The sequence below is a fragment of the Mus musculus genome, chromosome 8, assembly GCF_000001635.26.
Source record: "Mus musculus strain C57BL/6J chromosome 8, GRCm38.p6 C57BL/6J".
NCBI lineage: Eukaryota > Metazoa > Chordata > Mammalia > Rodentia > Muridae > Mus > Mus musculus.
In genome coordinates, this window is record NC_000074.6 from 10273110 (window position 1) to 10297351 (window position 24242).

At 42.7% G+C, this 24242-nt stretch overlaps 1 protein-coding gene across 4 annotated transcripts in view; it reads left to right on the forward strand.

The window, feature by feature from the left end:
• The window catches only part of Myo16 (myosin XVI), a 480832-nt gene that overhangs the window by 119199 nt on the left and 337391 nt on the right, over positions 1 to 24242 (forward strand). The window lies entirely within an intron of this gene.

The window sequence follows — 24242 nt, forward strand, 5'->3', positions numbered from 1 at the left end:
TCACATGTCAGATATCCTGCATACCAGATATTTACTGTGCAATTCATAACAGTAGCAAAATTACAGTTATGAAGTAGCAATGGAAACAATTTTCAGTTGGGCAGGGGGGTCACCATGACATGAGGAACTGTGTTAAAGGGTCGCAGCGTGAGGAAGGTTGAGAATTGCTGTCTTAGAAGATGACTGTGACTGCTTTTCTCATTTTTCCCTCACATCCACATGGATACAGGCAAAGTCAGTTGCCTCAGAATTTGTCGAGGGTTAAGACTCAACTTTTTGAAAACTCATTTCCTGGGCAGCTATCATGACCTTCCCTTGTCGTCATGCACTATGTGAATGGCCTCAGATCTTATGTTTGGGTCTTCGGCTAATTTTGTATCAGGATGGGATTGAGTTTCAGTGTTCTCTACGCTGGTGTCCAGTTTCCCTGCACCGTGTGTGCCGCCTTCACTTTCTCCAGTTGGTTGTGAGTTTAGGAGTGTATTTGGGGGTCTCTCTTGCATTCCAGTGATCTCTGTGTCTATTTTATGCAGCCATTAGGCTGCCGTGAAGCTCTTCAGTGGCTTATTTTAAATTCCTGAAAGCCTGCTTCCACAGTGACACACTTCTTCCTCCTAATCACGCCAATCCCTCTGAGCCAAGCATTCAAAGCCATGAGTCCATGGGGCCATTCCTACTCATATCGCCATGCCTTAAGGACTCTGTCCTTTCTGGTGAGAGAAACCCTGGGATATTGAGAGGAGCTGATAACCAACTTTGACTAGGGTTCAGACGACTAAAATGTCAGCTGCAGCGTTGGCATTGGAAATCATTCTGATGAGATTTCAGATGAGAATGAGGATGTCCATGTCTGAACCTGGGTGGAGGCCAGACATATTAAGTTATTATGAAGAATATGTTTGTAATTTTGTCCATGCCCTGAGACTGTGGCAGACTATGTTTAAAGTGGGTTGGCTCATTCGTCTGTGAGAAGAAATGTCAAAGGCATCTACTCTTCAAGCTGAGGCATGGTATCTCTCTGCTTTTAACCTGCTTCTCAGTGAGAAGTAGAAATTAAAAGCACAATCAAAAGACTCAAAAACTGGAATTTGGTAAAAAAAAAAAAAATAATATACCAAGTAGAGGCTAAGAAGGCTTTGGCTTCGGAAGAGATCAACATCAATAAAAGAAGCTACGTATGCTTTTCTGGACTGCTAGGAGACTGCCATAAGGGCATCTCTGTAGTAAGCTAAATCTTGACTGCCACAGCTTTCAAGAGATGAGAGCCCTGGAAACTTTATTTTGGAAAGTTAGTTCCTCTGGGATCCCTGCTTATATGGGGCTACTCAGGAAGCTGTTTCTCAGGACTCATTCCAGCACAGTCAGAAGTCATGGTGGAGTGGAGGACTGAGCTACGTACTCAGCTTGCATAAGACTGTGGTGTAGTCCATGTAAATAGGGTTTACTGAAATGCAAGAAAAACCTAGCCATGGAGACTGCTTCCCAAAACTGAAAAGAAATCTGAAGCTAGGGTGGGGAACAATTAACACATACTAAGGCTGGGCTTCCTGTAAGTGGCTGCAGAGAGGGAAATGCACAGGAGAGTGATGTCTAAAGTGTGGTGAAGAGTCCAGGATGTCAGAGATGCCAAATATGTGGCATACCTGCCCAAAACAGCTAGCCCAGGTCAGATGTCCCATGGACTCAGGTGGCAAGGCCACAGGTAGAGAGTTTAAAGGGCCCTGAGAACTTATTTCCTAACCTGGTATAGCCTAGATGCTGGGCTCAGACTTAGTTTGTTGGGTTTCAGTTTGGGGCGTTCTCTCCTTCCTGGGTGTTCTTCAGAAGGGGTGCACTATACTAACCACCACATCTAGACATGTGTAACTTACTTTTATCAGGGCTGACTGCTAAGAGTAGGTCCTGATTCTCAAAGGAGACATTGGACTTGCATTTTTGAAAACATTTGGAACTGATAAAACTTTCAGGCATCTTAGAGATAGACTTCCTGGGGTTTTCATTATGAGTCAGCCTTGAGTTTTAGGGGCTATAGGTGAAACGTCATGGCTTGAACCTGAAATGTTCCTCACAGGTTCATTTCGTGACTGCTTTGTCTCCAGCCCTTTGTGCTTTGGGCAAGTGGTGGGGAGTTTAGGAAGGATCGCCTTGCTGAAGGGAAAAGTTCACATCTGTGTACTGCTGAATGTTATAAATGGGCTCCGTCCACTTTCCTTCACTATAGTTACAGACAGGGTTCCCAAAACCTAAGTCCAACCTTGGGTTGAAACAAGTTGTCATACAGTGTGACTCGTTTTATGTTGTTTTGTCACAGCGGCAGCACGGTAACTAATACAGTGTAAATGGGGACTTTTTAAAGAAGCCAGTGGAGGTGTGTACACCTTGCTAACCTCTGAAGCCACTGGTTGGCTGGATCTAAGGTGGATACTCTTCACCATGGATTAGCCACAATTTGAAATCCCAGGTTTTCTTTGTAGCTCACTATAGAAGATATTTTTCTGACCTGATTTTTCTTCTTAACATGTTCAATCTGAAAAATTCATGAATTTAGGAATGTATGCATTTCAAAGACTCTCAGACAAGGATTGTGAATCTGTAGATAAGAGAGCTGTCAGCACGCTGTGTGCAATGATGGCTATAACGAGACTCTCTGCTCTTCTATTTGGATACCCCAGTGAAACTGCTCTTTGCTGAGATGTTCCCACATCTTATTTAAATGCACATGCGTTTATGCCTTTATACATGGCAGTAGCAGAAAGCGTGTGATCTGGTAGAGCTTGAGAGAGCCTTTACTCTAATGCCATTTACACCAGAAAGGAGAGGTGCTGTGACTGAATCGTCACCTGATGGTCACATGCTTCCCCAGGGTAACGTTTGCACTTGTAACTGGCACTTAACAGCTCTGCCACTCACACTTTATATACACAGTGATAGGAGGAACTGTGTGTGTCTTGGGCTCTGTTCCACTCTTCCTGTTTAGTGCATTCCTTAGAGTGTGGAGTCTAAGTTCAAAACCATTTACGTTCTTCACTGTCAGCAGATGCCATAGCAAATATACATAGAACTGAAATCTTTGTGCCTTATCATTATGTTGGTGGAAAAGTAATGAAACACACACACACACACACCTTAGATGAAACACTCATACATCTTGCAAAATGATGTCTATGGGCTCAATTAAGAGTAGTAAAGGAATAAATCCCGTTACTCCCCTACGACCTTATAGAATCATATTTTTCAGTCATTCATGCTACACCACCTGAACCATTCTTTTCCAAGCAGTTGTTGACAGGTGACAACCATTCTGTCACTGGCGATCAGAAGGCAGGAAGGAGAGTGATTTTTCCCCTGAGAACACCCATCTAGATAGGAGAAAACCTCAGAGTACACAGAACATAGCAAGTGTGCAGGAGGGAGCGAAGTCTGGGAGAGTGGCAGGGATGGGGAAACCTACTTGGAAAATGTGATTCTGGAGGGATTTGCCCTTAACCATTGCTTGCACTTTAGCTATGAGGAGAGCATGCTGCAGTGGGTAGCAGAGCAGCTGAGCAGCCATAGACACAGCAGGTGGACATCTGGGGTGAGCTGGATGGGATGCGAGTGGAGCAGTGCTTGTTAATCAGAGTATATTCTGGAAAGTCCCCTTTGTTACTCCTCACTCTTCATGTGACTTAGCATTGTCTGTTCATTTAAGTAGGATGAGATTTCCAGGGATTCTCTTGAATCAGAAAGCAGGGGGAGCTATCACATGATTCTAAGTGGGACCTTGACATACTACAAATCATTTCCAGCAAAGAATAGTCAGCGCTATTTAGCTGTTGAGCGGGCTGAAGGGTGGATATGAACTGCACGCAAGTGCACCAGCTGAGGGTCTACTGATGTATTCTCAGCATTCAGAAGGCCGGGCGTGGCTTGCCATGGGAGCCAGAGTGAGAGAATATAGAAGAGCCATGTCACAGGAAAGGTCATGTGCTCATCACATGTATCCTAAGACCGTTCTCTGAAGGACAACCAGGAATGGAGCAGACAAGGCTTACTCCCTGAGGCACAACTGTGTGGTATCAGCAGCCATGAATGAAGTCCCAGGGATATGTAGTGTGGCCAGTGATGATGCATCTAAGGAGAGCTTCCTGGAGGGGCTGGAGACCACTGTGCAGAACCATGGGGGAGGGCCTCCGTGACAGTGTCCTGAGGTAGAAGAAGTCCCATCATGATGATGAAATGGAGATGTCCCAGGATGATGATGAAATGGAGACGTCCCAGGATGATGATGAAATGGAGACGTCCCAGGATGATGATGAAATGGAGACGTCCCAGGATGATGACGAAACAGAAAGAGCAGCGGTTCAGCAGTGGCAGAACGGATAGAGGGTACGTGAGGAGACACAAGAGGAGTCTGCAAGGGGCACGTGGAAGGGTTCTGCCTACTGTATGTATGGTTTGGTGACACCAGTAGAAGGGTTTGATCTCATGCCATCTAGAGATTAGGTCAGTCAAAGATGCATCCTGAGTGGACAAAAGGACACAGATGTGAGAAGTGGGGAAGTAAGCAAGAAGGGTCTTGGGCAAGCCAGGCAGGGAGGAGAATATATTACTGCACAGTCGGTGGCTGGCAGAGTTTCAATGCACCATCTTCCCTCACATTTCTGTAAGTCAGGTCTGGGGCTCAATGGGAGGACTGAAATTTGGGTGCCGTAGGAGCTCCGTCGTCATTTCTAACAGCCATATCCCTTGCATCAGTCTCCTTCTCTGTCTGCAAGAGGAACCATGGTGGGCCCAGACTCCCTCTTTTTTTTTTTTTCCAGACTCCCTCTTACACTTTATGTGTGTTGCCACTTTTTGTGTCATGTCATCTCTTCCATCAAGCCTTCCATCTGTCTCATCAGTTTTCACAGCCCTATTTGCCCAGTTCATCCAGATATCTTCACTATTTAAAAGACAGTTAAAGCCGGGCATGGAGGCGATCCCAGCACTTGAGAGGCAGAGGCAGGTGGATTTCTGAGTTCAAGGCCAGCCTGGTCTACAAAGTGAGTTCCAGGACAGCCAGTGCTACACAGAGAAACCTTGTCTCGAAAAACCAAAACAAAACAAGACAAAACAAAACAAAACCAAACAAAACAAAACAACCCCACAAAACCAAAAAAGACAGTTAAAATTAGCTAGTATTTGCCTTTCCTGTATAACATATTCATAGGTATAGAACCTAAGACAAAACTAGGCAGCTCCAAATTTTGCCTGGGGAAAAGAAGGAAAAATACCATACTTATTTTTGTTTGTTTTTGGTTTTGATTTTTGTTTTTTAACTAGCAATGAAAGGAATACGGTACCATTAATCGAGAGACCGATTTGCTGGCTTGAGAAGAAAAAATGAGACTCATGAAACTATAAGATGGCATTGTTAGGCAGAACAGGATGCTGCAGAGACTTTTAGCAGACTTTATTATACCTCACGGAAGACCTAGATCTCAGCAAGCACAAGGTCGGAGCCTGTAGGACTGCGAGTGTTACAAAGAATGGCTACAACTACCTAGAAATGCATTTGACTAAAGCTCTAAGAAGTTCACAGACTGAGAACTAAGGAATGCTAGAGCTACTAATTCATTGAAGTGAATCAGGGACCAGATGCAGCCAGGGTGGGGGTGGGGGTGGGGGAGCATTGCAATGGGAACAGAGTTTCAGTGAAAGCCAAGTCCTGAGGAAGGAGGAGAATTCTTTTGGTTGTGCCAGCTGACAGCACTCTAGGCATGGGGAGGTCCCAGAACCAGCCACCATGTTCAGGAGGACTGAAGTTAGCTGTTTTCTTTTTTTTTTTTCTTTTCTTTTTTCCATTTTTTATTAGGTATTTAGCTCATTTACATTTCCAATACTATACCAAAAGTCCCCCATACCCACCCACCCCCACTCCCCTACCCGCCCACTCCCCCTTTTTGGCCCTGGCGTTCCCCTGTTCTGGGGCATATAAAGTTTGCGTGTCCAATGGGCCTCTCTTTCCAGTGATGGCCGACTAGGCCATCTTTTGATATATATGCAGCTAGAGTCAAGAGCTCTGGGGTACTGATTAGTTCATAATGTTGATCCACCTATAGGGTTGCAGATCCCTTTAGCTCCTTGGGTACTTTCTCTAGCTCCTCCATTGGGAGCCCTGTGATCCATCCATTAGCTGACTGTGAGCATCCACTTCTGTGTTTGCTAGGCCCCGGCATAGTCTCACAAGAGACAGCTACATCTGGGTCCTTTCGATAAAATCTTGCTAGTGTATGCAATGGTGTCAGCGTTTGGATGCTGATTATGGGGTGGATCCCTGGATATGGCAGTCTCTACATGGTCCATCCTTTCATCTCAGCTCCAAACTTTGTCTCTGTAACTCCTTCCAAGGGTGTTTTGTTCCCACTTCTAAGGAGGGGCATAGTGTCCACACTTCAGTCTTCATTTTTCTTGAGTTTCATGTATTTAGGAAATTGTATCTTATATCTTGGGTATCCTAGGTTTTGGGCTAATATCCACTTATCAGTGAGTACATATTGTGTGAGTTCCTTTGTGAATGTGTTACCTCACTCAGGATGATGCCCTCCAGGTCCATCCATTTGGCTAGGAATTTCATAAATTCATTCTTTTTAATAGCTGAGTAGTACTCCATTGTGTAGATGTACCACATTTTCTGTATCCATTCCTCTGTTGAGGGGCATCTGGGTTCTTTCCAGCTTCTGGCTATTATAAATAAGGCTGCTATGAACATAGTGGAGCATGTGTCCTTCTTACCAGTTGGGGCATCTTCTGGATATATGCCCAGGAGAGGTATTGCTGGATCCTCCGGTAGTACTATGTCCAATTTTCTGAGGAACCGCCAGATGGATTTCCAGAGTGGTTGTACAAGCTTGCAATCCCACCAACAATGGAGGAGTGTTCCTCTTTCTCCACATCCTCGCCAGCATCTGCTGTCACCTGAATTTTTGATCTTAGACATTCTGACTGGTGTGAGGTGGAATCTCAGGGTTGTTTTGATTTGCATTTCCCTGATGATTAAGGATGTTGAACATTTTTTCAGGTGCTTCTCTGCCATTCGGTATTCCTCAGGTGAGAATTCTTTGTTCAGTTCTGAGCCCCATTTTTTAATGGGGTTATTTGATTTTCTGAAGTCCACCTTCTTGAGTTCTTTATATATGTTGGATATTAGTCCCCTATCTGATTTAGGATAGGTAAAGATCCTTTCCCAATCTGTTGGTGGTCTCTTTGTCTTATTGACGGTGTCTTTTGCCTTGCAGAAACTTTGGAGTTTCATTAGGTCCCATTTGTCAATTCTCGATCTTACAGCACAAGCCATTGCTGTTCTGTTCAGGAATTTTTCCCCTGTGCCCATAGCTTCAAGACTTTTCCCCACTTTCTCCTCTATAAGTTTCAGTGTCTCTGGTTTTATGTGAAGTTCTTTGATCCATTTAGATTTGACCTTAGTACAAGGAGATAAGTATGGATCGATTCGCATTCTTCTACATGATAACAACCAGTTGCGCCAGCACCAATTGTTGAAAATGCTGTCTTTCTTCCACTGGATGGTTTTAGCTCCCTTGTCGAAGATCAAGTGACCATAGATGTGTGGGTTCATTTCTGGGTCTTCAATTCTATTCCATTGGTCTACTTGTCTGTCTCTATACCAGTACCATGCAGTTTTTACCACAATTGCTCTGTAGTAAAGCTTTAGGTCAGGCATGGTGATTCCACCAGAGGTTCTTTTATCCTTGAGAAGAGTTTTTGCTATCCTAGGTTTTTTGTTATTCCAGATGAATTTGCAAATTGCTCCTTCTAATTCGTTGAAGAATTGAGTTGGAATTTTGATGGGGATTGAATTGAATCTGTAGATTGCTTTTGGCAAGATAGCCATTTTTACAATGTTGATCCTGCCAATCCATGAGCATGGGAGATCTTTCCATCTTCTGAGATCTTCTTTAATTTCTTTCTTCAGAGACTTGAAGTTTTTATCATACAGATCTTTCACTTCCTTAGTTAGAGTCACGCCGAGATATTTTATATTATTTGTGACTATTGAGAAGGGTGTTGTTTCCCTAATTTCTTTCTCAGCCTGTTTATTCTTTGTGTAGAGAAAGGCCATTGACTTGTTTGAGTTAATTTTATATCCAGCTACTTCACCGAAGCTGTTTATCAGGTTTAGGAGTTCTCTGGTGGAATTTTTAGGGTCACTTATATATACTATCATATCATCTGCAAAAAGTGATATTTTGACTTCCTCCTTTCCAATTTGTATCCCCTTGATCTCCTTTTGTTGTCGAATTGCTCTGGCTAATACTTCAAGTACTATGTTGAAAAGGTAGGGAGAAAGTGGGCAGCCTTGTCTAGTCCCTGATTTTAGTGGGATTGCTTCCAGCTTCTCTCCATTTACTTTGATGTTGGCTACTGGTTTGCTGTAGATTGCTTTTATCATGGTTAGGTGTGGGCCTTGAATTCCTGATCTTTCCAGAACTTTTATCATGAATGGGTGTTGGATCTTGTCAAATGCTTTTTCTGCATCTAACGAGATGATCATGTGGTTTTTGTCTTTGAGTTTGTTTATATAGTGGATTACATTGATGGATTTTCGTATATTAAACCATCCCTGCATCCCTGGAATAAAACCTACTTGGTCAGGATGGATGATTGCTTTAATGTGTTCTTGGATTCGGTTAGCAAGAATTTTATTGAGGATTTTTGCATCGATATTCATAAGAGAAATTGGTCTGAAGTTCTCGATCTTTGTTGGATCTTTCTGTGGTTTAGGTATCAGAGTAATAGTGGCTTCATAAAATGAGTTGGGTAGAGTACTTTCTACTTCTATCTTGTGAAAAAGTTTGTGCAGAACTGGAATTAGATCTTCTTTGAAGGTCTGATAGAACTCTGCACTAAACCTGTCTGGTCCTGGGCTTTTTTTGCTGGGAGACTATTTATAACTGCTTCTATTTCTTTAGGGGATATGGGACTGTTTAGAAGGTCAACTTGATCCTGATTCAACTTTGGTACCTGGTATCTGTCCAGAAATTTGTCCATTTCATCCAGGTTTTCCAGTTTTGTTGAGTATAGCCTTTTGTAGAAGGATCTGATGGTGTTTTGGATTTCTTCAGGATCTGTTGTTATGTCTCCCTTTTCATTTCTGATTTTGTTAATTAGGATTTTGTCTCTGTGCCCTCTAGTGAGTCTAGCTAAGGGTTTATCTATCTTGTTGATTTTCTCAAAGAACCAACTCCTCGTTTGGTTAATTCTTTGAATAGTTTTTCTTGTTTCCACTTGGTTGATTTCACCCCTGAGTTTGATTATTTCCTGCCGTCTACTCCTCTTGGGTGAATTTGCTTCCTTTTTTTCTAGAGCTTTTAGATGTGTTGTCAAGTTGCTAGTATGTGCTCTCTCCCGTTTCTTCTTGGAGGCACTCAGAGCTATGAGTTTCCCTCTTAGAAATGCTTTCATTGTGTCCCAAAGGTTTGGGTACGTTGTGGCTTCATTTTCGTTAAACTCTAAAAAGTCTTTAATTTCTTTCTTTATTCCTTCCTTGACCAAGGTATCATTGAGAAGAGTGTTGTTCAGTTTCCACGTGAGTGTTGGCTTTCTGTTATTTTTTTTTTTTATTGAAGATCAGCCTTAGTGCATGGTGATCTGATAGGATACATGGGACAATTTCAATATTTTTGAATCTGTTGAGGCCTGTTTTGTGACCTATTATGTGGTCAATTTTGGAGAAGGTACCATGAGGTGCTGAGAAGAAGGTATATCCTTTTGTTTTAGGATTAAATATTCTGTAGATATCTGTCAGGTCCATTTGTTTCATAACTTCTGTTAGTTTCACTGTGTCCCTGTTTAGTTTCTGTTTCCACGATCTGTCCATTGATGAAAGTGGTGTGTTGAGGTCTCCCACTATTATTGTGTGAGGTGCAATGTGTGCTTTGAGCTTTACTAAAGTTTCTTTAATGAATGTGGCTGCCCTTGTATTTGGAGCATAGATATTCAGAATTGAGAGTTCCTCTTGGAGGATTTTACCTTTGATGAGAACGAAGTGCCCCTCCTTGTCTTTTTTGATGACTTTGGGTTGGAAGTCAATCTTATCAGATATTAAGATGGCTACTCCAGCTTGTTTCTTCATACCATTTGCTTGGAAAATTGTTTTCCAGCCTTTTATTCTGAGGTAGTGTCTATCTTTTTCTCTGAGATGTGTCTCCTGTAAACAGCAAAATGTTGGGTCTTGTTTGTGTAGCCAGTTTGTTAGTCTATGTCTTTTTATTGGGGAGTTGAGACCATTGATGTTAAGAGATATTAAGGAAAAGTAATTGTTGCTTCCTGTTATTTTTGTTGTTAAAGTTGGCATTCTGTTCTTGTGGCTGTCTTCTTTTAGGTTTGTTGAGGGATTACCTTCTTGTTTTTTCTAGGGCATTGTTCCCGTTCTTGTATTGGATTTTTTCTGTTATTAACCTTTGAAGGGCTGGATTCGTGGAGAGATAATGTGTGAATTTGGTTTTGTGGTGGAATACTTTGGTTTCTCCATCTATGGTAATTGAGAGTTTGGCTGGGTATAGTAGCCTGGGCTGGAATTTGTGTTCTCTTAGTGTCTGTATAACATCTGTCCAGGCTCTTCTGGCTTTCATGGTCTCTGGTGAAAAATCTGGTGTAATTCTGATAGGCTTGCCTTTGTATGTTACTTGACCTTTTTCCCTTACTGCTTTTAGTATTCTATCTTTATTTAGTGCATTTGTTGTTCTGATTATTATGTGTCGGGAGGAGTTTCTTTTCTGGTCCAGTCTATTTGGAGTTCTGTAGGCTTCTTGTATGTTTATAGGTATCTCTTTCTTTATATTTGGGAAGTTTTCTTCAATAATTTTGTTGAAGATGTTTGCTGGTCCTTTGAGTTGAAAATCTTCATTCTCATCCACTCCTATTATCCGTAGGTTTGGTCTTCTCATTGTGTCCTGGATTTCCTGGATATTTTGAGTTAGGATCTTTTTGCATTTTCCATTTTCTTTGATTGTTGTGCCGATGTTCTCTATGGAATCTTCTGCACCTGAGATTCTCTCTTCCATCTCTTGTATTCTGTTGCTGATGCTCAAATCTATGGTTCCAGATTTCTTTCCTAGGGTTTCTATCTCCAGTGTTGCCTCACTTTGAGTTTTCTTTATTGTGTCTACTTCCCTTTTTAGGTCTAGTATGGTTTTGTTCATTTCCATCACCTGTTTGTATGTTTTTTCCTCTTTTTCTGTAAGGACTTCTACCTGTTTGATTGTGTTTTCCTGTTTTTCTTTAAGGACTTGTAACTCTTTAGCAGTGTTCTCCTGTATTTCTTTAAGTGATTTATTAAAGTCCTTCTTGATGTCCTCTACCATCATCATGAGATATGCTTTTAAATCTAGGTCTAGGTTTTCAGGTGTGTTGGGGTGCCCTGGACTGGGCGAAGTGGGAGTGCTGGGTTCTGATGATGGTGAGTGGTCTTGGTTCCTGTTAGTAGGATTCCTACGTTTACCTTTCACCATCTGGTAATCTCTGGAGTTTGTAGTTATAGTTGACTCTGTTTAGAGATTGTTCTTCTGGTGATTCTGTTACCGTCTGGCATTATGTGCAGGACCATGGTCTGAAAATACAAGAAGAAAAACTAATCGACTTTGTAGGGATGTCAGAACAGCTAAGGTCACCCTTAGAGTTGGTTTGCATGAAAGCTGAGGTGTCAGGGGTGGTGACATGGGATTGAGTCCACCCCTGTCCTGTTTGGTGCTGTCTTTTCCAGCAGCTTATTAATCTTCCTTTACTTGTAGAACCCCTGTAGAGAAGATCTCTTATAAGCATCACATGTTAATAAAAATCCTATGTCAATGAGCTGGAAATAGACAGGGGAAAAGAGGCAAGACATTGTCAGGAAGAGAGGATTCTGGGAAACAGTGAGGGAATAAAAGGGAAGATTCACCCAGGAAGATGTGACAATATGGACGGACTCATGGTAACTGAGCATAGGCAGCCAGTCACATGGCAGAATGTAGGCTGGAATAAATGGGATATTTTAGGTTATGATCTAGTCAGAGAAGAGTCTAGCTGTATGGCCAAGGTATTTATAAATATATTTTGAGTCTGAGTTTTATTTCTGGGAGCAAGAACCAGTACCTAACGTCCACAAATCCCTATCTATACTGCTGAAGTCATGTGCCCAAAGTACAGTTCCTGTAACAACGGAAAACATGATTTACCACCTCACAGTGTAGGAAGTTAGAAACCTGAGAGCTGAGTGTGAGAGAGTATATTCCTTCTGCAGACTTGGGGAAAGCCGGTCTCCAGGTTCCTACCAGCCCCCTGAGTGCAGATAGGCCTGGGGCCCTGGCTTTCTCTTTCTCTCTCTCTCTCTCTCTCTCTCTCTCTCTCTCTCTCTCTCCCTCTCTCTCCCATCCCTCTGTATCTCTCTGTCTCTGTCTTTCTCTCATTCTGTGTTTCTCTGTATCTCTGTCTCTGTTTCTCTCTGTCCCTCTCTGTATCTGTCTCTGTTTCTCTCTTTGCCTCTCTGTCTCTCTGTTTCTATCTCTCTGTCTCTCTCTTTCTGTCTCTGTTTCTTTCTTTGAGTCTGTCTCTGTCTCTCTCTGTGTCTGTCTCTCTGTCTCTATGACTGTCTGCCTCTCTTAATCTTTTTCTGTCCCTGTCACTCTGTCACTCTATCTCTTTGTCTCTGTCTCTCTTCTCTCTGTGTCTGTCTATCTGTGTCTGTGTCAGCTTCTCTGTCTCTCTCTGTCTCTGTCTCTCTGCCTCTGTCTCTCTGTCTTTCTGTCTTTCTCTATCTCCCTGTCTCTTTCTCTCTGTCTTGTCTCCCCCTACCCCTTCTCTCCACTTTTGTCATATTTTATCATTTTTTTCTGGGTTTGAATGTCCTGGCTTTGTAGATCCATCACTGGATCACTGGGGTAAGGCCCACCATATGCCTGGAAGGCTCTTCATGGCTTCATCACTGCAAGTCTTTCGTGACCAAGTTCTGGTCATAATATTAGGTGGACGAGGAAACCCAACACAGTGCCTCATAGGGTGATTTAAGGGCTAAATGGGACCTGACTGGCATATAGCCTCTGAGAAACATCAATGCAAATGCGACTTGATCACTGCCTTTATCTCATTTCCAAGGGGGCCAAGCAATCAGCTTCTCATTAATTCACAATTCTAACAACTCTGAGCTGTGTGTCTACCTCAGCCGTTCTCCCTATAATTATAAATTCATTATGATTTATAGCATGATTGCCCACGACATTCTTTAAGCCCCGCTCCGGTTCTTATGTTTCCACACTCACAGTGAGTTTATCACACCCTGAAATAAGACAGCAGCCAAGGTCATTATCCACGGCTTACTGTTCCAACTCTATCTGTAAATTCCTCTTAAAGCCGCAGAGCAGTTACTACTTAGCATGCATATACTGTAGGGATAGCTGACAGATGTCATTTGAAGTTGCATGTAGGGACCTTAGAGTTCTCACAGCTTCTGTGGGAGAGACACAGCTATATCAGGGTCCTTTCAGCAAAATCTTACTAGTGTGTGCAATGGTGTCAGCGTTTGGAAGCTGATTATGGGATGGATCCCCAGATATGGCAGTCTCTAGATGGTCCATCCTTTCGTCACAGCTCCAAACTTTGTCTCTGTGACTCCTTCCATGGGTGTTTTGTTCCCAATTCTAAGAAGGGGCAAAGTGTCCACACTTTGGTCTTCGTTCTTCTTCAGTTTCATGCGTTTAGCAGATTGCATCTTATATCTTGGGTATCCTAAGTTTCTGAGCTAATATCCACTTATCAGTGAGTACATATCGTGTGAGTTCCTTTGTGATTGGGTTACCTCACTCAGGATGATGCCCTCCAGGTCCATCCATTTGCCTAGGAATTTCATAAATTCATTCTTTTTAATAGCTGAGTAGTACTCCATTGTGTAAATGTACCACATTTTCTGTATCCATTCCTCTGTTGAGGGGCATCTGGGTTCTATCCAGCTTCTGGCTATTATAAACAAGGCTGCTATGAACATAGTGGAGCATGTGTCCTTCTTACCAGTTGGGACATCTTCTGGATATATGCCCAGGAGAGGTATTGCAGGATCCTCCAGTAGTACTATGTCCAATTTTCTGAGGAACCACCACACTGATTTCCAGAGTGGTTGTACAAGCTTGCAATCCCACCAACAATGGAGGAGTGTTCCTCTTTCTCCACATCCTCGCCAGCATCTGCTGTCACCTGAATTTTTTATCTTAGCCATTCTGACTGGTGTGAGGTGGAATCTCTGGGTTGTTCTGATTTGCATTTCTCTGATGATTAAGGATGTTGAACATTTTTTCAGGTGCTTCTCTGCCATTTGGTATTCCTCAGGTGAGAATTCTTTGTTTAGCTCTGAGCCCCATTTTTAATGGGGTTATTTGATTTTCTGGAGTCCACCTTCTTGAGTTCCTTATATATGTTGGATATTAGTCCCCTGTCTGATTTAGGATAGGTAAAGATCCTTTCCCAATCTGTTGGTGGTCTTTTTGTCTTGTTGACGGTGTCTTTTGCCTTGCAGAAGCTTTGCAACTTTATGAGGTCCCATTTATTGATTCTCGATCTTACAGCACAAGCCATTGCTCTTCTATTCAGGAAATTTTCCCCTGTACCCATATCTTTGAGGCTTTTCCCTACTTTCTCCTCTATAAATTTCAGTGTCTCTGGTTTTATGTGGAGTTCCTTAATCCACTTAGATTTGACCTTAGTACAAGAAGATAGGGATGGATCAATTTGCATTCTTCTACATGATAGCCGCCAGTTGTGCCAGCACCATTTGTTGAAAATGCTGTTATTTTTCCACTGGATTGTTTTAGCTCCCTTCTCAAAGATCAAGTGACCATAAGTGTGTGGGTTCATCTCTGGGTCTTCAATTCTGTTCCATTGGTCTACTTGTCTGTCGATATACCAGTACCATGCAGTTTTTATCACAATTGCTCTGTAGTACAGCTTTAGGTCAGGCATGGTGATTCCACCAGAGGTTCTTTTATCCTTGAGAAGAGTTTTTGCTATCCTAGGTTTTTTGTTATTCCAGATGAATCTGCTGATTGCCCTTTCTAATTTGTTGAAGAATTGAGTTGGAATTTTGATGGGGATTGCATTGAATCTGTAGATTGCTTTTGGCAAGATAGCCATTTTTACAATGTTGATCCTGCCAATCCATGAGCATGGGAGATCTTTCCATCTTCTGAGATCTTCTTTAATTTCTTTCTTCAGAGACTTGAAGTTCTTATCATACAGATCTTTCCCTTCCTTAGTTAGAGTCACGCCAAGATATTTTATATTATTTGTGACTATTGAGAAGGGTGTTGTTTCCCTAATGTCTTTCTCAGCCTGTTTATCCTTTGTGTACAGAAAGACCATTGACTTGTTTGAATTAATTTTATATCCAGCTACTTCACTGAAGCTGTTTATCAGGTTTAGGAGTTCTCTGGTGGAATTTTTAGGGTCACTTATATATACTATCATATCATCTGCAAAAAGTGATATTTTGACTTCTTCCTTTGCAATTTGTATCCCCTTGATCTCCTTTTGTTGTCTAATTGCTCTGGCTAGGACTTCAAGTACAATGTTGAATAGGTAGGGAGAGAGTGGACAGCCTTTTCTAGTCCCTGATTTTAGTGGGATTGCTTCCAGCTTCTCACCATTTACTTTGATGTTGGCTACTGGTTTGCTGTAGATTGCTTTTATCATGGTTAGGTATGGGCCTTGAATTCCTAATCTTTCCAAGACTTATCATGAATGGGTGTTGGATTTTGTCAAATGCTTTCTCCACATCTAACAAGATGATCATGTGGTTTTTGTCTTTTTAGTCAGTGTTTCTATTCCTGCACAAAACATCACGACCAAGAAGCAAGTTGGGGAGGAAAGGATTTATTCATCTTACACTTCCAGTTTACTGTTCATCACCAAAGAAAGTCAGGACTGGAGTTCACACAGAGCAGGAATCAGGAACTGATGCCGAGGCCATGGAGGGATGTTACTTACTGGCTTGCTTCCCCTGACTTGCTCAGCTTGCTTTCTTAGAGAGCTCATGATTACCAGCCCGGGGATGGCACAACCCACAGTGGGTCCTCCCACCCTTGATCACTAATTGCAAAAATGCCTTACAGCTGGATCTCATGTAGGCATTTCCTCAAGAGAGGCTCCTTTCTCTGTGATAACTCCAGCTTGTGTCAAGTTGACACACAAAACCAGCCAGGACAACATGTCTGTGAGGGACATCTCATGTTGAATCCACAGCAGATAGCCTAAGATTTATGAAGCCTTCCACGTAGGACAGATTTTTTTAATGGATGGTATAATGATGCACATATATGCATATGACCCATTCTTAATCTCCTCTAACTTATCATGCCAGTAGCCAGTCGAGTTATGACTATGTAGCAGGCAGTTAAAATACTGGCCACTTTGCCAAAAGCTCATTTAGTATTTGTGAGACACTAAACCATGTGTTGACTTCAGGCAGAACCTTTCAGAATTTAAACGCCCTTAATCACCAACTCCTCATGATTTTATAACTCATGATTGGGCTCTTTCAATTAGGTAGCAGCTGTTGCCTGTTATCAGAAAGCATCCAGTTCAGTGAACAGCAATGTAAATCCAACAGCTGCCCAGACTGGCCATGTTAGTTCTAGGTGTGAATGCCGTGCACAGACAAGCACGGATCTCCCACACAGAAGCTTGCATGGAGAAGGAATTCTGGAAGGCAGGCTGTTGTTTTGTGTCTCCAGCTTCCTCTCCCTGCATACCCCATCCTGGGCTGAGTCTGTCTGCTGCATATTATTAGCAGTTAAGGGGATGGCTACCATATTGGTAAAGTTGTCCCAAGCCCACTCTGCTCAGGCATGCTGCCCAACCTGTAATGTAGACTATGAACACCATAGATTATAGTAATGGAAAATGCTCTCTCTCACATTTCCTCCTTAAAAGGCAGTATGTGAGAATTTCATATTACTTAAATCTAATTCTCTTGGGGAAAATTTGGCACATAGTACATGTCCAGGGCAGCCATCAAGATCTGGGTTCAAGAACCACTCTTTATGCTAGAGCACTCCCCATCCATCACACTGGTGATGATGAAAACAGGCAGATCCTGTGCTGAGCCTTCTCAGTCAGCCTGGTTACCGTTCTCAAGGTGGCAGTGGCCCATTTAAGTAGGTGGCTATTCCTGAGAAAGAACTCTCCCTTCCCTTGGAAACCTGCTGTCATAGTTAATGGTACAAATGAGATCTCTGATTTCTAGTACTCCACACACGGAGATTGTGTTGTACTTGAAACTAGGGAAAATAAAAAAAAAAAAAAGAAAACCCTTTGGTTGAGGGAATTTTTGCACTTTCTCAAGCCAGATCCATCAAGTTTCAGATGGCTTTGCCTCCAATAGACAAGCTCAAATACTCCATATGAAAAGGAAGGAGTGGCTGGTGATGTCATGGGAAGAGGTGCAGTCCATCAGAGCCCTGCACCACTGGGTAGTTTACATGCTCAGCTGACAATCTGCAGACTGTGTTGGCTTCTGACAGTGGAGAAATGAGCTGTTTTACACGGAGGGCAGCGATGAGCCATCTGTAAGACCAGAGAATCATGTAGTGCATACACGATATACAGACTGGAATATATTAGCAGAGTATGTCCTGTGTGGAGTCAGGACACAGAGAGTTTCTAGGAATGGACGTGTGAATGAATGCTTATATCTGAAACAGCATCTGCCTACAGCACTGAACCTGGCCTCTTCAATGTCCTTGCCCTTAACTCCGAATCATCCAAGGCCCTCGTCCATGTCTATGGCAGCAAGGTTTGGGGTTTTCTAAAGTGACAAGAACGCAGAGCCATGACATCTTGCCTATTGTTGCCCTGCATAACCAAAAAGTCCCTTGAGTATCTGCAGGTCCTCTTACCCCTGTCTCTGGAGCATTCTTCTCCACAGTTGCACCTGCTCTGATTTGTTGCTAAGTTCAAGGAAATTAAAAAAAAAAACATTTTATTATTTCTCTATTTGTATTTCTTTGCATGTGTGGTATGCTAGTGCACATGCAGAAGAGAGCATGGGATCCCTTGGGGCTAGAGTCCCGGGGGTCTGTGGCACTCTTGGCCTGCTACATAGATCTTGGGGGTTAAAATCTAGGCTTCAAGATCTCACACCAAGTGTCCCTTAACGGTATCTCAAGCTCCTAGGGAATATTTTATCCCACAATTTATTCATCTGCAAGTAGCATTGACCTCACTGGCCATTTCTTGCTTTTTTGCTTGGTCCTCCTCAATGGACCATTCCCTGATGTTTTTCCCCCTAGCTAGTCTTGGCAGAATTTTTCTCCCCCACATGCATTCCATGCCTCCAGTCTCTGTGTTTGTCTCTTTGGACAGTTGTGACAAAGCACCCCAGTCTAGGGAGCTTATACAGAAGATCGTGTCATCCCCTGACTCTGGAGTTGGAGGTCCCAGAGTCATGGAGCAGTGAACTTGCTTCCCCAAGACTTCCTTCCCATTTGGTGACCCACCATTTCCAATAAGGACACCAGTCAGACTCAACTTGGAATCTACTCTTATAATCTCATATAACCTTCACTACCTACTTTAGAGTTCTATTGCCAAAGAGTCCCATTGAGTTAGGGCTTTAATATATAATTTGATGGGAGAAACCAATAGATTATTCTCTCCATCTTGCTGTAACAAATATTCAGATCCCATGAGAGGCTTCAAGTCACAACATGTGTGGTGCCCACATCCCTGCCTTCTTCTACAGTGCCACCTACAACCCTGCCTTCTCCTACAGAGTCACCTACAATCCTGCCTTCTCCTACAGTGTCTCCTACAACCTTGACTTCTACAATTTCTCCTACAGCCCTGTCTTCTCCTACAGTGTCTCCTACAACCCCACCTTTTCCTACAGTATCACCTACAACCCTGTTGCTTGTAGAGAAGGAAAATTGCCAGACTTGTGAAGAGATGGTGCTGTGTAGGCAGCTAGATCGCACAGGGCTGGATAAGTCACCATGAAAGTGGGGTGTAGGACAATAGCTTCTTTTTGTGGCAAATGCAGCTTCTTTCCAATCTGGGTTGTCTGCCCTGTGATGCTTCACCTGTCCTGTGTGTGCTTCTAGTACTGCAGTGCTGTCCATTGTCACTCTTGTGGAGTTACAGCTCCCAAATGTTGTTCTAAGTAAACTTCTCTTAAAATTACTTGTTCAGCCTTAGGTATTATGTTAGCAACAGAAAACATACTAAGACAACCTTGACGCTTGCTAAACTTCTCACACCATTACCTCCCCATGGTCTTCATCATAATGTTTTCCCCACACAAAGGACTAACCGCCTGGACACTTGGATAGAATCCTTGTCTGGTTGTATTTTCATCAGATTCAGGCATACTCCTTGTATGACTGTACTTTCAGCAGACTCTGGACACCAACATTCTCAGCACAGGCAAGAGGACAGCTTTCTGCCACTGTCCTGATGATCCCATCACCACCTCCCAGGATCTAATGTGACATGACAGGATCGGGAATCTGTTAAGAGATAAACCTCTGGGCTTGTCTATACGGAATTGTTTGGATTAGGTTAATGAGTTTGGAAGTCTCACTCTAACTGTGAGCAACCCTGTTTCAGGACCTGGGAATCCTGCAAAACCAATGGGAGGAAGTGAGCTGTTAGCCTGCTGGCTGTTCATTGCATGTGACCCCCTGTTTCACACTCCTGCCTCTGTGCCAGCCCAGCCACAACACACCATGACACAGCATAAACCTGGCTGCGTTTACATCACCTCCTGTCAGGCATTTTATCACAGCAACAGGAAAGATAACTAATTTTATTTATTTGTGTGGAAAAATAAATTAGCCAATTTTCGTGTTGTTTAGAGCAGGATATGGAAAGTGCTGTATAGGGACCTGCTTGAATATTTTTATTATTGGGTGAGAGCTAAAGAGATGGCTCAGGGATTTAAAGTATTCACTGCTCTTGCAGAAGATCTGGATTCAGTTTCCAGCACCTACAAGGCAGCTCCAAACCACCAATAACTCAGTTCCAGGGGATCGGATGCCCTCTTATGACCCCTGAAGGCTCATTTGTGCAGCAGTTGATTAACCTGCTCTTTTCTCCTCGGGCAGCAGCGGGAGTTCCTCATGACACACCCCAATGTTCTGGATTCTCAAATGAAAGACACACACACACACACACAGCCTTATATTTAATATGCCTTAGTCAACTCAATGAATGAGCCACTCTCAAACCTCCATGCTGCTAATGCCTCCCCTTGGATACTCCTGAGTTATTACTTTCTAAATCCTAACCTTACTATCCTAAACCCAATGGGGGTGCTCTGTGGCCACTCTTCCCCAGCTCTTACATGATTGGTACTCTGTCTTTGGCAGCTCTCAAGCTTGCATCTTATTCTTTTCCTGGAATGGCTCATTCATGCATATATATACATATACATATACATACATATATATATATATGTGTGTGTGTGTGTGTGTATAGACATATATTCACACATATACATGAACACAATTAAATAACTATGTTTGACAGCACACGCCTTTAATCCAAGCACTTAGAAGGAAGAGGTAGATGTATCTATGTGTGTGTAAAGCCAATCTACTCTACTTAATGAGTTCCAGACCAGTCAGAGTTACACAGTAATACTATCTTAAACAAACCTTCAGTATCACTGTGCGTGTGATATGTGCATATGTGCTTGTATCATGTCACAGTACATGTGTAGACGTCAGAGCAGAGCTCTGTGGAGTCTGTCTTCACCTTCTGCCTTTTGACATGGGTTCCAAGGATTGCACTCATGTCTGCAGGCTTGCAGCTACCTCTCTAGTACTGGTCACTGTACTTTGTCCTTTTTAATCCCATGCTCCCCTCCCCCATCACTCCTGCCTCTCTCTTGCTTCCCTTTCTCCTTCCAGGTGTCTTCCCTTCTGATGTCATTGGAATGTGGTCCAGTAACCTCTCCTGACCCTCCTTCCTTAAGCTCACCTCTTCTCTGCTCATGGCCCCATTTCTATGTCCTGTTTCACAAACACACATGCTCATATAGAAACTTATGTGTGAGAAAGCACACTGTATTCCTCTACATCTAGATATTTGGGTAATGCGGTCATTTCCAGGCCCATCTGTTTTTCTGCCGGGACATGATTTCACGTTTCTTTATAACCGAAAAAATTTTCACTGTGTGAGAGAAACACATTTCCTTTATCCATTCATCTATTGATAGACAGCTGGTGTGGTTCTGTTTCTTAGCTCTTGTGGACAGGAAATCAATAAAGATGAATGTGCAGAAATCTCTGTGGCGTGCTGACTTGGAGTCCTTCAGACATATACACTTGGGAGTGATATAGCCCAGTCATGGCAGGTGGACTTTCACTTTTGGGTCCCCACCACGCTGACTTCCATGACAGAGCTGCTTACACCCCAATAGCAATGTGAGATTTATAGCTGTGTCCATGGGTATTTGATTCACGGATATAGAATCCACTTGTCATGATGACCTCACAGTACTCAACACCAACACCTTCCTGCCAAATCACTCTCGTGAGGATTAATGTCCCCAGCCATTCTCCATCCCAGTGAGACAACCACTGTCCTGATGCAGACCCCTAGGACAGCATCCTCTTCCCCCCTCCCTCCTTCCCCTCATTGTGGTAACTTGTAAGTGCAGAAGCTACTGACTTAACTGGTATCTTGGTGAGATTAAAACAAAAAAAAACAAAACAAAACAAAAAAATAGTCAAATATTCAAACATTCTTAGTAACATTTGTAAGCAAGAAATCTTTGACTGGTGGACGAATGGATTTCTGTGGAACCAGGGTAGAATGTAAGATGATGACCACAGCTGTGGAGTTTTAGGAGACAACTTTTAGTACCTCAGGGAAATATACAAAATTACTCTATCAAAGAACTATTTACTTCTTATTCAAATACAATGGATATTGCAAACACAGTTGAATTTTATGTCAATTCAAAAATTCTTAAAGAGGAGACTTGATGTCACGTCTGACCAGCATTGCCATATTCTGTGGAATTCTTCCTTGGGAAGGACTTGAGTTAGGAAGTGGTGGGCTCTGCTCTGGAACTTCTGGTAAGCTAAGAGGGACTGACTTCCACAAGAACACATGTAGACCCATGAGCTACAAGGTGAAGATAGAAGACTATTAATAGACCAGCAAATAGAAAGAGGGCAGTATTGGTATGATGTAACAAGAAATGCATGCTTACACTATACACCCAATTCTCCAAGCTCTTCTCAAGCTCTGAAGTCTCTGGGTGACAGACACATATTTAGCTCTAATGCAGGGGTCAGGGGGGTTCTTGGTGGCCTTTGCTGGGGGCTGGTCCTAAGAAAGACCAAGCCACAATTAGAAGTTGGTAACTTCATTTCTCAGGGAGGGTAGAGGGATGGAAATTGGTCTAAAAATAGTCATAGCCACAAGGAAGAACCTTCTACAGAAGCCCAAGGAAAATGTGATTGTTGGTAAGAGTGGGCAGAGGCAAATTCAGCCCATGAAAACAGAGCCTGTGTGGATACGAAGGGTAAAATCTGAAACAGGGAATAGAAAGCCTGCCACAAAGACTTTAATTTGGACCCTGTCACTTCTAGAAAATTGGTTGTGAACACATCAAGATCCTAACCCTTAAGAGACCTGAAATCTATTGGAAAGAGGCAGGAAACCAAGGCTGCTGGCTCTACAATGGAGATACCCAAAGCAAACAGGACCTTGAGTAGCTGCAGTATGGGCTCTGTAAGATAGCATCTTGCAGCTTGTTTTTCCTGCTGGGACTCACATTTATTTAACATGTGATCTGATATGTAAGAAAAGTCCAGGTCTGGCAATTACAGAGGAATACAATTTACCTCCATGTAAGAAAGCAATTTCATGCACTTTGTGCAAGATACCTTGGGAGAGAGTAAACACGCTGTGAAAATTAACCAAAGTCCCTGAACCTCAGGTTGCTCTTGAGTAATGAATGGTACTTATACCCTAGGTACTGTTGAGTGTGAATTTGAGGCTTGTAGCTGTGACCTACAACTATAGGTATTACCGTTGATTGTTTTTGTGCATCGATGAATTGATCTCACTTTAAAATCCCTCCTGAGACCGCCATCGAGTCATTTGTACCACAAGGACCATGTAGGAGCTTCAGCACAGGCTAAGATGAGAGTTCTCCACACTTTAAGAAAATCTGAGTCTCTGTGGCAGAACCATCCCCTTGTGAATAAAGATTTCAGGGGACCAATCACTGGGTGAGGAGTAGGCAGGACTTCCGGGTCAGGTCTTCTGTAGGTCTTCATCAAATAGATTATTACAGTCTGCCAGTAATGGATTATTTAGGCAGAGACCCACATCCTGGGGACTCTGCTGCCTTTCTCCTTCACTTTCCCTGAAGCTGTGACAACATAGTGTCAAGCTGCCAAAGGTTTCTTGAGAATGTGCAATGCTTATTATAACCCACGAACATTCAAAGGAAGATGGCGCAGAACCATTGTCGTGAAATTTTAAACCAGTTTACGAACTTCAGGTCATAAACTTTCAGAAAATGTATCTGTATGACATTTTCATATCAAATTGGATTTATTTCATGCTTTGAGTAGACTTCGTGGTGGTTTGCGTATGCTTGACCCAGGGAGTGGCAATATTGGGATGTGTGGCCTTGTTGGAGTAAGTGTGTCACAGTGTGTGTGTGGGGGGGGCACTTCAAGGCCTGAGGAGTCAGACTTCTCCTGTTTGCCTTTGAAACAAGATGTAGACCTCTCAGCTCCTCCGCACCATGTCTGCCTAGATGCTGCCATGCTCCCACCTTGATGATAATGGACTGAACCACTGAACCTGTGAGCCAGCACCAGTTAAATGCTGTCATTTATAAAAGCTGCCTTGGCCATGTTGTCTGTTCACAGCAGTAAAATCCTAACTAAGACAGACTTCAAACCATCTTCATTAAAAACGACATGGTGCTTTGAGTTTTTTCTTTTAAGTTTGTTTATGGTATTTTATTTTTATTGTAAAGACACTTCAAGAATACATTATGGACACTGGATTTACTAAGTAAATTATTGAGATATATTAAATAATTATAAATGTATCTATTTTAATATGGTCATATTAGCCATTAAATGTAGTATCCATGTGTCTTGGCTCAGAGAGTAAATGTGCTTACCACCAAGACAAGTGGCCAGACTTCAACCTCCAAGACCCACATAGTGAAAAGAGACTCAGCCTCAGCAAGTTGGCTTTAGACC